This window comes from Macrotis lagotis, chromosome 1 (assembly GCF_037893015.1).
Source record: "Macrotis lagotis isolate mMagLag1 chromosome 1, bilby.v1.9.chrom.fasta, whole genome shotgun sequence".
NCBI classification, from domain to species: Eukaryota; Metazoa; Chordata; class Mammalia; order Peramelemorphia; family Peramelidae; genus Macrotis; species Macrotis lagotis.
Genome location: NC_133658.1, coordinates 755,409,009 through 755,421,289, shown reverse-complemented (window position 1 = coordinate 755,421,289; position 12,281 = coordinate 755,409,009). Strand labels below are relative to the sequence as shown.

The following is a 12,281-nucleotide window of genomic DNA, read 5'->3' as shown; positions in this document are numbered from 1 at the left end:
TTTCTAAGTCTTTTTAGGGGAAGGAGACTTTTAATTCTTCCTTTGGTTAGAGAAGTTTTCGTTTATTTATTTATTTATTTTTTGCAAGGCAATGGGGTTAAGTGACTTGCCCAAGGATTAATTCTTCCTTTGGGCAAGAAAGAACTATATGGGTTTGTAGTCATATGTGAATGTGTATGTGTGATGAAGAAGGAGAATAAGAAGGAAAAGAAGGAGATAGAAAAGAAGGAGGAAAAGGAGGAAGGAAAGAAGAAGGAGAATATGAAGAAAGAGGAGGAAGAAGAAGGAAGAAGAAAGAAGGAGGAGGATGAGGAGGAAGAAGAAGAAGAAGAAAAGGGACTAGGAAGAGGAGAAAGACTGGTGGCAGCTCCAACAGAGAGCCCATTACCTCTACAGATCTAGAGTTTGGATTTATTAAAAAGAGAGAACCAGGGGCGGCTAGGTGGCATAGTGCATAAAGCACTGGCCCTGGAGTCAGGAGTACCTGGGTTCAAATCCGGTCTCAGACACTTAATAATTACCTAGCTGTGTGGCCTTGGGCAAGCCACTTAACCCCATTTGCCTTGCAAAAAAAAAAAAAAACAAACCTCAGATCTGTGTGTGTGTGTGTGTGTGTGTGTGTGTGTGTGTCTTTTGTTTCGTTCCCTCTCATTTATATTTTTACCAACATGGGACACTAAGGAAGACCACCAAATCCTGCAGCCTGCCCTCTTGTGACCACCTTGGCTTTTGTGGGGATGCTATCTCTGGAGCAGCTGGGCAGTCTCCACTTTGACCAGAGAAGCAGCAATGTCTGCTTCACCCAGTCACTGTTCCTCAGGCCTGAGAAAGTGCTTGGTCTGTTCCTACAGTTAAATGGAATCACAAAGCTTTTGGTTGCCAAAAAAAAAAAAAACAAAAAAACCAAAACAAAAAAAAAAACTACAGCAAGAGCAATGAGTTGATTAGAATGCCTAGCAAATGAATTCCTCTGTCCTCTGCCTGCTGATGTGTGATAAAGTAGGCTGAGGGGGTGACTGCAGCTCCTGGTCTCACCCCTTACCTCTACATCTTTTTCTGTCTTTTTCTCTGCTTCTCCCTCTTTATTCCCTCTGAACACAACCTTCTTCCTTTGCCTTGCCACTACCCAGGGGAAGGCTTCCATGTAGTGGCATTTTCCTTTCTCATTTCATGCTGTAATGGAGATTCATCACCAGTTTTAAATCCATAATTTGCCATGAAACCCTCTGCTCAGGACTGGGCTGAGGTCAGAGTCAGTAAGTCAGGGGATATTTTTAGCCACCAGAGGTTTCCCTCCCTGTCCATCAGCCTCTGTGGGTCCCAAACAAGATGCATATTTCAAATGAATCCAGAGGGGGGCGGGAAGTCTCTGTATTGGAAAGCTGAGATGTTTGAGAAATCAGTACCCACATAGCTCACATTTATATAGAACTTTACAGTTAGTTTTTTCTATATCTGTTTGCATATATTATTTTATTTGGTCCTCATACTAGTTATTTGGTTCTCATACTAGTTCTCTGAATGGCAGCTAGTTCACTATTAACATCCCTCATCGTGATGGAGGGAAGTGAAGGTCAGAGAGATGGAATTGACTGGGCCTTTAACCCAAGGTGTTCTGATACTAATAGCTAAGTTTTATAAAATATCTTCAGTTTTGCAATGCACTTTAAATTTTTTATCTCATCTTTGCAACAACTCTGTGAGGTAAATGCTATTCTTGTTTCCATTTTATAGATGAGAAAACCAGGGGTAAGAAGTTAAATGATTTATACAAGGTCAGACAGAGTTATCTTGCCTCTTGAAATTGAGGCGAGATTTGAATTCTGGTCTTTCTGACTGTAAGTACAGGTGATTCAACTGTACTTACATATTTTTGACTTGGTGACTAATTGTCTTTCCCCTATCTTAGTGCCTCTAGGAAGTAGGTGTTCTATTCCTGGCTCCTTAAGAATAGGGCTACTTGAGCCTTCTTTCTTTCTGTTTTGGCAAATTTTCTTGCCCCTCATGTTGCATTTTTCATTAGGGGAATCGATAACAAAGCAACAGCCCTTTTGCTGGTGGTGTCATGCTCCAAGCATCTCATTCTTCTCTGCTGGCTGACAAGGGGAGTCAATACTTCTGTCAGATTTCTAACAACTCACTAAGTTCTTAACAGGGACTGGTTCCAAGACTGAGAGCTCATGTTTCTCCCCAATGCAGGGGTATCCACAACGATGCAATGATGATATTCACCAAGAGAAGGTACAAGACTGGAAGAGGGGGAGTGCAGCTGAGGATCCTAGCAGCTAGATGGCACATAGGTAAACATCTTGCAGTGTAAGTAGTTCTGCACAAGTAGTTCACTATGCATATGAAAAGAAATATGTGTGAAGTTTTACAAATAAAAATTCTGTGCTCACTTATGACCCTCCCCAGTACAACAGAATCATAAGATAGAACTTGAGTAAACTTTAGAAATTATCTAGTCCTTGTTTTACAGATGAAGAAATTGAAGTCAAGAAAATTTAAATAGTTTATTCCTTGTTGCTCTTGATATTCAGTTATTTTACAGTCATGTCCAGCTCTCTTTGACACCATTTTGGAGTTTCCTTGGCAAAAATATTGGAGTGATTTGTCATGTACTTCTCCAGCTCTCTTTACAGATGAAGAAATTGAGGCGAATGGGATTAAATAATTTGTTCAGGATCATACAGTAAGTATCTGAGGCCAGATTTGAACTCAGGAGGATGAGTCATCCTGATTCCAGGTTTGGTGTTCTAACCACTGTATCACCTAGCTGCCCTCTACCAAAGGTAATGAGAAACAAATTCAGTACTTGAATCCAGGTCCTTTGCTTTTAAATTCATTGCTTTTCCTACCACGTTAGAAAAATGTGGTAACTATGCCTGGCCTACTACTACTCTGGGGAGGTAGGGAAGGATATAGAGACTTTTTTGTTCTAATAAATTAGGTTAAAAATTCTTTTGCTAAAAATATTTGACATTCCCTGGGATCAGATGGCCATATCTGGCCCAAGCACCATATGAGTATGAAGTCTGAGCTTTGGGACCGTGGCAGCAAGTTTCTAAAAGATAGGGCCTAACAATTCTCTGAATTGTGTCAAACACCTAAAACAAGATTAGCTATTTGGTGCCATTCAGCGTAGGTGAATTCAAAAGAAAAAGATTTACACCAAGTAATATTTCATCCTCTGACCTCTGGGATCCCTGAAACTTTCTTTTGGAGGAAAGAACTGAGTGTATCTCCATAATCGATAGATCTCAGCTCCTGTGAGGGCCTTTAGGAGAAAGTTGCTTTTTTTTGCAATTTTTTTGCCCTTTTCCTTCCTGTTCCAATGTATGGGCCTCAATTCAGAGAAAAGAAACCATCTCACCATATTGGCGTAGAATAGGATGAAAAATGAGAAGGAGGGAGACTAGGGGAGACTCTTGCTTCTGTTTTTACAATATGGCAGTTTACCACCCCTGTCTCATTCCAATTCCAGAGAACTCCAGAGGTCTCATTGCTCACTGTCATCAATACTATCATCATCATCATCATCATCATCATCATCATCATCATCATCATCATTGTCATCATTAGTCATCATCAATTATCATCATTTATCATCATCCATCCAACATACATCCATCACCATCCATCATCATCCAATATCCATCCAATATCCATCATCATCTATCATCATTCATCATCATCCAACTTCCATCCATCATCATTTAACATAGTCTATCTTCAACCATCATCATCCATCATCATCTAACATCATCTCTTCATCCATCATCATCCACCATCATCCATCATCATTCATCATCATCCATCATCATCCAACTTCTATCCATCATCATTTAACATAGTCTATCTTCAGCCATCATCATCTACCATCATCGATCTTCATCCATCATCATCCATCATCATCCAACTTCCATCCATCATTTAACATAGTCTATCTTCAACCATCATCATCCATCATCATCTGACACAGTCTATGTTCAACCATCATCATCCATCATCATCTGACACAGTCTATGTTCAACCATCATCATCCATCATCATCTAACATCATCTATCTTCATCCATCATCATCCAACATCCATCCATCATCATCTACCATCATCTATCATCATTCATCATTATCCATCATCATCATCCAACATCCATCCAACATCATCTATTAACATCCATCATCATACAATAGTCACTAAACAGATAATGGGTATATAAAGTCACTCAGAACACACACACAAGGTACAGACCATATAAATGACATTGTCTCTGTCTTTGGAGAGTTTATGGTCTAACTGATAAAAGACATCATTGTGGGGCAGCTAGGTGGTGCAGTGGATAGAGTCCTGGAGTGGATAGATTCCTGGAGTCAGGAGGACCTGAGTTTCGGCCTCAGACACTTAATAATTACCCAGATGTGTGACCTTATGCAAGTCACTTAACCTCATTGTCTTGCAAAAATAAAAAATAGAAGATACCATTGTTCAAGGCAGAGTTTCCACTGGGTAATGCCTGTTGGGCAGGTAGACTTACAATAGATTTATAATTATTTAACATTTATATAGAGGAAGGTAAGTGGCATAATGGATGAGTGCTGGGCCTAGTGTCAGGAAGATTTGAGTTAAAAAATGGCTCAAATTCTTACTGTGTGCCCCTGGACTAGTCATTTGACTTCTGTTGGTCTGTTTCCTCAATTATAAAATGGGTATTATAATAATAGATCCTACTGCAGAAACTTGTTGAGAGGATCAAATTATATAATATTTGTAAAGTACTTGGCAGTGCCTAGCATACAGTAAGTATTCAATAAATGCTTGTTCCCTTCTCCCCCTAGAGCTATAAGAACTCTATACACACTTAAAAAATACCACCACAAAGCAGATAGTGCTAGAGTTCTTCTATCCATTTTCTAGTAGATGGGGCTGATACTTTAGAGAGGTCAGATTCAAGATTGCCACTAGCATAAGAATCCAGAGCACAGAAGGCCATTGAATTTAACTAGGACCTGGTTAAGAATTCCTTTGAAAACAAGGATTGGCAAGAACACTGAATTTGGAGTTAGAATCTTTTCACGATCCTACCCCTGTGATCTTGGGGAGTCACGTAATTTTTCTTGGACACTTAGTTCAAAATCTGTGACCCCTCTGTGTATGATTCAGTAAATGGTTATTCATCTCATTCTTGAAGAGCTTCAGTGAGGGGAAAACCCACATTCTTCTAAAGCAGCTACTTTCACTTTTGGAACTCCAATTAAGAGGAAGGTTTCTATGACATCAAACTTAAATCTAGGTCTCTGAAGTTTCCTCTCATTATTGCTTACTCTGACCTCTTGGACTGAGTAGGATGAAGCTAATCCCTTTCCAGTTGTCAGCTCTTCAAATACTTGGCAATAGCCATCATGAACAATGGAGGACCATTTGGCTACTTGCCCAGCTAGTTAGGGAATGGGAACCACCACCAATGGATCAGGAAGAGTAAATGCTCCAGTCTTGGCCCATCTCAGGAACTGGGTTTGGAACTCTACTGGTCCTGAGCCTATAGCCAGGAGTGGAGGTGGTGGCTGCTGTTGGCAGCCTTTTCTACCTCTCTTCACTGATACTGTTATATTATAAGCTTCTTCTTTGTATCCCTAGTATACGTATGTTACGTGATGATTAATAAATGCTCCTTGATTGTTTTTTTTAGTGGGTTTCTCTCAAGGCTGAGATTTGGAGGCCTCCTTGACTTGAAACTTTCTGCAATATGTGGAGGTATCATGTCACCAGGCAGCATATGTCCTAGTCCTCCATTTCCCTATTAGACCTTCTAGCACACTGGTGGAGGCAGGGCAGGTAGGTGATAGAGTAACTTTGGGACACAGGAAGGCACACTGGATTTGAAATCAGGAAAACTTGGGTTCAAATCCTGCTTCTGATATTTTTTCACCATAAGTCTACAGGCAAGTTACTCAAATTACTTCATTTCTTCATGTATAAAATGAGGATAATAAAACTCATGGTACCTACCTCAAAGGGCTACTGGGAAGATTAAATAAGAGTATATATGTAAAGCACTTTGTACATTTATGTAATGTCAGTGATGATGATTAGGCTCCTGCTCATGGAGATGGCATTTGCTAGGCCCAGGGTCTGAGAAAACCCAGCCTAGGATTTCTGAAATCACCAGATAAATTCTAATCCCTAGTTTTCTTCAAACCTTGGTTCCGGTCCTAACACCTTGGTTCCAGTCCCTGAGAAGGGAGCTAGTACCTCCACCCAAATAATCTTCTTGTTCCCCTCAATAGACTCTAAGCACTAGGAGGGCAGGACATATTTCAGTTTTGTTTCTATATCACTAGAGTCAAGCATAGCATAGTAGGTGATTAATAAATATATGTTGATTGATGATGTAATCTAAGACAAGATGGGAAGGGGGGGACTTACTAAACACCTACCAAATGCTATCACAGAAAAAGAAACAATTTATGAATAACATCTCATTTCATCCTCATAACAGCACTATCAGGTAGCTGCTTTTATTATCTCTATTTTATACTTGAGAAAACTGAGGCAGACAGAAGTTAAATGACTTGCCCTGGCCACACAGCTAGCAAAAGTCTGAGGTTATATTTAAACTCAGAACTTCCCAACTCCTGGTTCAGAGCACATTTCACTGAACAATTTAGCTGTTTCTATATATAAGAAACATGGAATAGATAAATGATAGATTTGAGAGGAGGAGGAACTAACAACTGGGAGGGAAGTGGGACTGGGAAATAGCACTTTTAGAAGGCAACACTTCAGTTAAGTCTTGAATGAAGTCAGGGTTTCTAAGAGGTAAAGTAAGGAAGGAAAACATGTGAAGGTGTGGAGAGAGGAGATGGAGCGTTGTGTGTGAAGACCAACAAATAGGTTAATATGGCAGGACCACAAAGAAGTGAATGGGGAAGTAGGGTCTTAGAAGACTGGAAAAAAGAGAAAGGTGTCAGGTTATAAAGAATTGTAAATGCCAGATAGGAAGAGTTGATATTTGATCCTAGAGATATTAGGGAGCCACCTGGAGTTCACTTGTAAAAGAAATGACATTGTCAAATGTGTGCTTTAAAATCCACCATCACCCATCACTGAGGTACCACCATGATCTAAAATACTCAAGTCCCCCCTCTCTGATCTTAACCTTCTTTCCTTTCATCTTTCCCTCTATATCATTCCTCTTAAACTGATTGTTCATCTTCACTATGCCTTGTACCCTTCCTCTATTTTGGCTTCACTGTTCCCCTGACATTATTGCACTGATGAAATGAGTAAATTCAAATGAGATTATATATGTAAAGCACTAATCTAACGTTGCTGTTAGTGTGTATAATGTTCTGGTTTGGCTCACTTCACTCAGCATTAGTTCATGCAAGGTTTTGTCAGGCTATTCTGAAGTCCTGTCCCTCATGGTTTCTTACAGAACAATAGTGTCCTATCACATTCATATACTCCAATTTGTTCAGTCATTCCCCAATTGATGGGTATCCCCTCAATTTCCAATTCTTTGCCACTACAAAAAGTTGCTATAAATATTTTTGTATATGTGGGTTTTTTTTATCCTTTGCATGCTGTCTTTGGAATACAGACCTAGGAGTGGTATTGCTGGATGAAAGGGTATGCACAGTTTTGTCCTTTGGACATAATTCTGAATTGCTCTTCAGAAAGATTGAATCAGTTCACAACTCCACCAAGAATGCATTAGTGTCTCGGTTTTCCCACATCCCTTCCCACATTGATCATTTTACTTTTTAATGATATTGGCCAATCTGATAGGTGTGATGTGGTTCTTGAGAGTTATTTTAATTTTCATTTCCCTAATCAATGATGATTTAGAGCATTTTTTCATGACTATAGATAGCTTCGATTTCTTTATTGGAGAATTTGAACATTTATCAATTGGGGATGACTTGCATTCTTATAAATTTGAATCAGTTTTCTATATATTTTATAACTGAGTTCTTTGACAGAAACACTAGTTTTAAAAATTATTTCCCAATTTACTGTCTTCCTGTTAATCTTGGTTGCATTGGTTTTATTTGTGCAAAAACTTTTCAACTTAATGTAATAAAATTATCCATTTTTGCATTTTATAATGTTCTTTAAGTCTTTGATCATAACTGCTTTGCTCCCCTTTCCATAGATCTGACAGGTAAACTATTCCTTGTTCTCCCAATTGGCTTATGATATCACTTTTTATGCCTAAATCCTGTACCCATTTTGAGCTTATTTTGTATAGGGTGTGAAGTGTTCCTCCTTTCATAACCTTGATCCTACAGTCAACCAGTGCAACTATGCAGGCTCCATTTTTGCATTCTTCATCCCTTATCCTATTGACACTCATGCCTTGCTTAGCCCTAACCCTGGGTTATAGTCAGCATCTGCCTTCATTATACCTATTCAATCTTGTCTCCCAGGTTTGCTACAAATTTTTATAATCTAATCCCAGTTAGGCCTTTACTACTGCATGCAAAATCCATCATTCTTTGATCAATGACTCTATTCTAGTCTCTGTTTGCTGTCCCAATATTTCTCTTCTTTCATTAAGGTCCAATTGCCTTTATTTCCTCTAAATAGAAGTTATAATTCTACTTTTAACTGCTAAGTCTGATGGCCTTTTTCCAGTTCTCAATTCCAAGAGTTCAAGTTCTTCCTCTAATACAAATTGACTATGCTCTGTCATTTTAGGTAAATCACTCAACCTCTTGATGCCTTAGACAGCTTTCTAAGATTATAAATAGGAAAGAAGGTGCCAACCTGTAGTGGTAAAAGGAATTTGTTTATCCTGGATTCCCCTAGACCAGTGAAATAACTGGACTAGTTCCTATTCCATCTTTACTGGACTTATCACTAGCTTTTGACATCATAGGCTATCATTTCTTCTTGGATGCAATTTCCTCCCTGGGCATCCTTTATACCATTCTATCTTTTTATTTTCTGACTATTCTCCTTTACTAAGATCAACAGCTATATCAAGCCTCCTTCTCATAGGTTTACCTATAGACTCTGTTTTAGGTTCTCTTCTCTCCCCTATTTCTATATTGCATCTGGATCCATTCCCATGCACCCCATGGAATCCACAAATCACACTATAATATCTCTTTTGAACTCCAGTTTCATATAGACAATGGACTTCTAGGAATCTTGCCCTGGGATGAATCCTTGCCATTTCAAACTTGACATGCCCAAAGCAGACCTCATCCCCTTCTTCCCTTAAACCCTCCAGTCTCTGTTGAGGGCATCACCACCCTTCCAACCAACTGTTTGTAACCTCAGTCCTGCATATTCTCACCAAACTGTTGTACTAGCTTTTTCCAAACTCACCATTTCATCCCTTATCTCTAAGATTTTACACAGCTTGTTCATGTTTGGGATATATGAGGCAGTTAGATGGCCCCGGTGAATAAAGTTCTGAACCTAGAGTCAGGAAAGCCTGAGTTCAAATTAAGCCTTAGACACTTCTCAGGTATGTGATACTGGGTCAGTACATTAATTGTTGTTTGCCTCAATTTCCTCATTTGTAAAATGGGTCTAATAAGAGCACCTACCTTGCAAGATGGTCATGAGGATCAATGTAAAGTGTTTAGCCTGATACCTCAATCAGAGGTATCTTTCTCTCTCTTTTTGTAAATGCATTTATACACACACACACACACACACACACACACACACACATACATATATACATTAGCTATTATATTATTTCTTTTCCTTGGAATGTTTAGTTTTCTTCCAGGCTCAGCTCCAATGCCACCTTCTTCTTAGAGTAACATGTTTCTGACCTGTCATTTATCTTTTCCAAACCTCTCCTAGGTTCTTTCTCTCCTTAAATTGTTTAGAATTTACTTATCCATGTAAATTTTGTACCTACTTTGTAGAATGAAAGCTCTTTGAGGGCAAAGATGATTTTATTTTTCCCATTGTATCCCCAGCACCTGGCAGAATATATAGCATTAGGTGCTTGATTAATGTTTGTTGAATTGAATTGAATCATTTATTTTCTAAGTTTTCTTTTTTTAGACTAAGCATCCTTCAAATCATCCTCACATGGCATACTCTCTCAATCTTCCTGAACCTGTCTTGCCAGTTTTTCTCTACAGTAGGGTGTAGAAGATGATCCCTCAAGACAAGAAAATGTTGCACCACACTGCAAAGTCTGTGAGAGGAGGTGAGACCTGAGTGGGCTACAGTGACTTGGCATGGGAGAGAGGAGAGCTATCTTTGCCATAGCTGGGGTGAGTGATGGAGAGCTATTTAGTTTGGTTTGCTGAGGCAGGGTCAGTGGGATATTGCCCATGCTTCCTCCTCCTCAGATTGCTCCCTCAAGGCGGGACCCCTTCTCCTGCTTCTCCCTCCTAGTCATCATCTCATTTACTGCTACTACTTGGGGGTGATTATGCTGTAATGAATGTGGCAGGAAACCGACCTACTGTACAAATGAGATCCGGCACCTCTGACCAGACCCGAGACTGGGCAAAATTCGCTTAATAAGGAGATAAGGAAATCAATTCTGCTTGTCTCTGCAAGAGCTGAGTGCTTGGAAAGGGCCCTTAAGTGCTTAGACTTCTCTTTTTTTTGCCAGTTTGTTGAAGCAGTATCTCTAGTAGTAGTAGTAGTAGTAGTAGTAGTAGTAGTAGTAGTAGTAGTAGTAATGATATATAATGATACTAATGATAATAATAGCCAGAATTTATATAGCTCTTTAAGGTTTGCAAAGCACTTTATAAATTATCTCATTTGAGTCTTATAAGAAGCCTTATAAGAGCAGCAGCTGCTGTTATTATCCTGATTTTATAGATGAAGAAACTGAGGGTGAGATAGATTAGGTGATTTGCCTCAGAGTCACAGAGCTGAGTAAGGGTCTGAAGCAGGATTTGAACTTGAGTCTTCCCTACATTCTGTTCATTGTGCCAGGAAGCTATCTCATGGACACTCTCCTTATCTCCCCAGGAATGGGGGCAATGAAGGAATTGTCAATGGGAAGGCAAGGTTACTTGGTGACTCTCTTGGACCCATTTCCTTTGATTTCTTTCCTTTGTTATTTGGGACTCTAGGATCTCTGCCTTTCCCCAGCAGACCCTCCAAACTATCTCTTCTCTCTACCTATTCATTGCCTTTGAAATACTGGACCCATTTCTTTTTCACCCACTCTCTAGGCCAGAGAAAGTATGAAATGGGGATAGAAGGATGAGGATGAGTGGAGAATCATATGGGCAAGTCCCTTAACCTCTCCGAGGTCTATTTTCCTCCTCTATTCGTAGAAATGAGAATACCTCACTGGATTATTGTGAAGGCTTACAGGCCTATGTATATAAAGTATTTTACTTAGCTTTAAGTGCTTTACAAATGTCAGTTATTATTATTATTCTGCCCAGGATGAGCGAGATCACAATGAAGAGAAAGACTATGAATCAATACTTCTGCATTGTACTCTCAATTCTGGTCTGACTTCCTGAATCACCTTGAGTAGCTACTTTTCCCTCAGTGGGTCTCTTTTATCCCCCACACAGTGGATAATGAGGTGGATAAAATCCAATGAGGTGGATAAAAATGAGCTTGACAATTCCTACTGTGGATAGGAGGGTGGAAGTTCTTGTCCTTTGTATTCTGATAGGTGACATCGTCTATCTATGAGATGGCTTTGGGGGTCAAAAGAAATGGTGGAAGAGAGAAGGAAGGAGGTTCATATTGAAAAATAAACAAGTGATAAGATACATTTGAATTTGAATCTGTTTGGCTCCAGAGATGACTTCTGGGGCTCCATGTCATTTAAAAAGAGGATTCAGATGCTCTCTGTATTTGAATTGACTTAGTCTCCATCATTAAATAATTCATGTTGATTTAGGAAAGCTTTATTTCTAATGGGAGCTGCATGAAGGCAGAATTAATATTAGAACGACCAGGGAGGAATGGCGGATGGAGAGAGGGGACTGAGAAAATGAACCACATTTCAATAATTAACACAACATCCTTGCCACCCATTTCCTACCAGTGTTCTCCCAGGCTCCCCAAACTCTGTTTCCTGAGCTGTGAGGGAGTTAAGATAGTCAAGTTAAAACCCTCCTCTCTGGTAGTAACAGGAAGCCAGACTTACAGCTCTGGCACTGAAATAGGGCAGATTCATCCAATCCTGGTATTTACTTTATAGGAATTTGCAAATATAAACATATACTCATATGTATACCCCTCCACATATATGTATATACCTATATATTTACATGCAGGTTGTATAGGATTGTAATAAACATGTGTTCATTTATACACATC

The 12,281-nt window shown here is 39.4% G+C and overlaps 1 protein-coding gene and 1 long non-coding RNA gene across 4 annotated transcripts in view; one reads left to right on the top strand and one right to left on the bottom strand.

Annotated features, from left to right (window-relative positions):
* The window catches only part of LOC141508070 (uncharacterized), a 103,719-nt gene extending 99,299 nt beyond the window's left edge, over window positions 1-4,420 (top strand). The window contains exons 7-8 of the long non-coding RNA XR_012474332.1: window positions 2,200-2,300; window positions 2,631-4,420. This is a non-coding gene — a long non-coding RNA (uncharacterized LOC141508070). The remainder of the gene's footprint in view (window positions 1-2,199; window positions 2,301-2,630) is intronic.
* Window positions 1-12,281, bottom strand: part of KIRREL3 (kirre like nephrin family adhesion molecule 3) — a 726,770-nt gene that overhangs the window by 115,289 nt on the left and 599,200 nt on the right. The window lies entirely within an intron of this gene.